Source organism: Corticium candelabrum, chromosome 2, assembly GCF_963422355.1.
Source record: "Corticium candelabrum chromosome 2, ooCorCand1.1, whole genome shotgun sequence".
Lineage (NCBI taxonomy): Eukaryota > Metazoa > Porifera > Homoscleromorpha > Homosclerophorida > Plakinidae > Corticium > Corticium candelabrum.
This window is the reverse complement of record NC_085086.1, coordinates 2,626,417-2,631,416: the sequence shown is the minus strand read 5'-3', so window position 1 is coordinate 2,631,416 and position 5,000 is coordinate 2,626,417. Positions and strand designations below refer to the sequence as shown.

At 38.7% G+C, this 5,000-nt stretch overlaps 1 protein-coding gene across 1 annotated transcript in view; it reads left to right on the top strand.

Moving 5' to 3' along the window:
- Positions 1–5,000, top strand: part of LOC134176270 (riboflavin-binding protein-like) — a 16,337-nt gene that overhangs the window by 758 nt on the left and 10,579 nt on the right. The gene's annotated exons all lie outside the window — the stretch shown is intronic.

Here is a 5,000-nt window from a genome sequence, read left to right as displayed (position 1 = left end):
CCTAATGCGAATGTGACGAACAATCATAATGCGAATGTGACGAACAATCATAATGCGAATGTGACGAACAATCATAATGCGAATGTGACGAACAATCCTAATGCGAATGTGACGAACAATCCTAATGCGAATGTGACGAACAATCATAATGCGAATGTGACGAACAATCCTAATGCGAATGTGACGAACAATCCTAATGCGAATGTGACGAACAATCCTAATGCGAATGTGACGAACAATCATAATGGGAATGTGACGAACAATCATAATGCGAATGTGACGAACAATCCTAATGCGAATGTGACGAACAATCATAATGCGAATGTGACGAACAATCCTAATGCGAATGTGACGAACAATCCTAATGCGAATGTGACGAACAATCCTAATGCGAATGTGACGAACAATCATAATGCGAATGTGACGAACAATCATAATGCGAATGTGACGAACAATCCTAATGCGAATGTGACGAACAATCCTAATGCGAATGTGACGAACAATCCTAATGCGAATGTGACGAACAATCCTAATGCGAATGTGACGAACAATCATAATGCGAATGTGACGAACAATCCTAATGCGAATGTGACGAACAATCCTAATGCGAATGTGACGAACAATCCTAATGCGAATGTGACGAACAATCATAATGCGAATGTGACGAACAATCATAATGCGAATGTGACGAACAATCCTAATGCGAATGTGACGAACAATCCTAATGCGAATGTGACGAACAATCCTAATGCGAATGTGACGAACAATCATAATGGGAATGTGACGAACAATCATAATGCGAATGTGACGAACAATCCTAATGCGAATGTGACGAACAATCATAATGCGAATGTGACGAACAATCCTAATGCGAATGTGACGAACAATCCTAATGCGAATGTGACGAACAATCCTAATGCGAATGTGACGAACAATCATAATGCGAATGTGACGAACAATCATAATGCGAATGTGACGAACAATCCTAATGCGAATGTGACGAACAATCCTAATGCGAATGTGACGAACAATCCTAATGCGAATGTGACGAACAATCATAATGCGAATGTGACGAACAATCCTAATGCGAATGTGACGAACAATCATAATGCGAATGTGACGAACAATCCTAATGCGAATGTGACGAACAATCATAATGGGAATGTGACGAACAATCATAATGCGAATGTGACGAACAATCATAATGGGAATGTGACGAACAATCATAATGCGAATGTGACGAACAATCATAATGGGAATGTGACGAACAATCCTAATGCGAATGTGACGAACAATCATAATGCGAATGTGACGAACAATCATAATGGGAATGTGACGAACAATCATAATGCGAATGTGACGAACAATCATAATGCGAATGTGACGAACAATCATAATGGGAATGTGACGAACAATCCTAATGCGAATGTGACGAACAATCATAATGCGAATGTGACGAACAATCCTAATGCGAATGTGACGAACAATCATAATGGGAATGTGACGAACAATCATAATGCGAATGTGACGAACAATCATAATGGGAATGTGACGAACAATCATAATGCGAATGTGACGAACAATCATAATGGGAATGTGACGAACAATCATAATGCGAATGTGACGAACAATCATAATGCGAATGTGACGAACAATCATAATGGGAATGTGACGAACAATCCTAATGCGAATGTGACGAACAATCATAATGGGAATGTGACGAACAATCATAATGCGAATGTGACGAACAATCATAATGGGAATGTGACGAACAATCATAATGCGAATGTGACGAACAATCATAATGCGAATGTGACGAACAATCATAATGGGAATGTGACGAACAATCATAATGCGAATGTGACGAACAATCATAATGGGAATGTGACGAACAATCCTAATGCGAATGTGACGAACAATCATAATGGGAATGTGACGAACAATCATAATGCGAATGTGACGAACAATCATAATGGGAATGTGACGAACAATCATAATGCGAATGTGACGAACAATCATAATGCGAATGTGACGAACAATCATAATGGGAATGTGACGAACAATCATAATGGGAATGTGACGAACAATCATAATGCGAATGTGACGAACAATCATAATGCGAATGTGACGAACAATCATAATGCGAATGTGACGAACAATTCTAATGCGAATGTGACGAACAATCATAATGGGAATGTGACGAACAATCCTAATGCGAATGTGACGAACAATCATAATGGGAATGTGACGAACAATCATAATGCGAATGTGACGAACAATCATAATGCGAATGTGACGAACAATCATAATGGGAATGTGACGAACAATCATAATGGGAATGTGACGAACAATCATAATGCGAATGTGACGAACAATCATAATGCGAATGTGACGAACAATCATAATGGGAATGTGACGAACAATCATAATGCGAATGTGACGAACAATCATAATGGGAATGTGACGAACAATCATAATGCGAATGTGACGAACAATCATAATGGGAATGTGACGAACAATCATAATGCGAATGTGACGAACAATCATAATGCGAATGTGACGAACAATCATAATGGGAATGTGACGAACAATCATAATGCGAATGTGACGAACAATCATAATGGGAATGTGACGAACAATCCTAATGCGAATGTGACGAACAATCATAATGGGAATGTGACGAACAATCATAATGCGAATGTGACGAACAATCATAATGGGAATGTGACGAACAATCATAATGCGAATGTGACGAACAATCATAATGGGAATGTGACGAACAATCATAATGCGAATGTGACGAACAATTCTAATGCGAATGTGACGAACAATCATAATGGGAATGTGACGAACAATCCTAATGCGAATGTGACGAACAATCATAATGGGAATGTGACGAACAATCATAATGGGAATGTGACGAACAATCATAATGCGAATGTGACGAACAATCATAATGCGAATGTGACGAACAATCATAATGGGAATGTGACGAACAATCATAATGCGAATGTGACGAACAATCCTAATGCGAATGTGACGAACAATCATAATGCGAATGTGACGAACAATCCTAATGCGAATGTGACGAACAATCCTAATGCGAATGTGACGAACAATCCTAATGCGAATGTGACGAACAATCATAATGCGAATGTGACGAACAATCCTAATGCGAATGTGACGAACAATCATAATGCGAATGTGACGAACAATCCTAATGCGAATGTGACGAACAATCATAATGGGAATGTGACGAACAATCATAATGCGAATGTGACGAACAATCATAATGGGAATGTGACGAACAATCCTAATGCGAATGTGACGAACAATCATAATGCGAATGTGACGAACAATCATAATGGGAATGTGACGAACAATCATAATGCGAATGTGACGAACAATCATAATGCGAATGTGACGAACAATCATAATGGGAATGTGACGAACAATCCTAATGCGAATGTGACGAACAATCATAATGCGAATGTGACGAACAATCCTAATGCGAATGTGACGAACAATCATAATGGGAATGTGACGAACAATCATAATGCGAATGTGACGAACAATCATAATGGGAATGTGACGAACAATCATAATGCGAATGTGACGAACAATCATAATGGGAATGTGACGAACAATCCTAATGCGAATGTGACGAACAATCATAATGCGAATGTGACGAACAATCATAATGGGAATGTGACGAACAATCCTAATGCGAATGTGACGAACAATCATAATGGGAATGTGACGAACAATCATAATGCGAATGTGACGAACAATCATAATGGGAATGTGACGAACAATCATAATGCGAATGTGACGAACAATCATAATGCGAATGTGACGAACAATCATAATGGGAATGTGACGAACAATCATAATGCGAATGTGACGAACAATCATAATGGGAATGTGACGAACAATCCTAATGCGAATGTGACGAACAATCATAATGGGAATGTGACGAACAATCATAATGCGAATGTGACGAACAATCATAATGGGAATGTGACGAACAATCATAATGCGAATGTGACGAACAATTCTAATGCGAATGTGACGAACAATCATAATGGGAATGTGACGAACAATCCTAATGCGAATGTGACAAACAATCATAATGGGAATGTGACGAACAATCCTAATGCGAATGTGACGAACAATCATAATGGGAATGTGACGAACAATCCTAATGCGAATGTGACGAACAATCCTAATGCGAATGTGACGAACAATCATAATGCGAATGTGACGAACAATCATAATGCGAATGTGACGAACAATCATAATGGGAATGTGACGAACAATCATAATGCGAATGTGACGAACAATCCTAATGCGAATGTGACGAACAATCATAATGCGAATGTGACGAACAATCATAATGGGAATGTGACGAACAATCATAATGGGAATGTGACGAACAATCCTAATGCGAATGTGACGAACAATCATAATGGGAATGTGACGAACAATCATAATGCGAATGTGACGAACAATCCTAATGCGAATGTGACGAACAATCATAATGCGAATGTGACGAACAATCATAATGGAAATGTGACGAACAATCCTAATGCGAATGTGACGAACAATCCTAATGCGAATGTGACGAACAATCATAATGGGAATGTGACGAACAATTCTAATGCGAATGTGACGAACAATCCTAATGCGAATGTGACGAACAATCATAATGGGAATGTGACGAACAATCATAATGCGAATGTGACGAACAATCATAATGCGAATGTGACGAACAATCATAATGCGAATGTGACGAACAATCATAATGCGAATGTGACGAACAATCATAATGCGAATGTGACGAACAATCATAATGGGAATGTGACGAACAATCATAATGCGAATGTGACGAACAATCATAATGGGAATGTGACGAACAATCCTAATGCGAATGTGACGAACAATCATAATGGAATGTGACGAACAATCCTAATGCGAATGTGACGAACAATCATAATGGG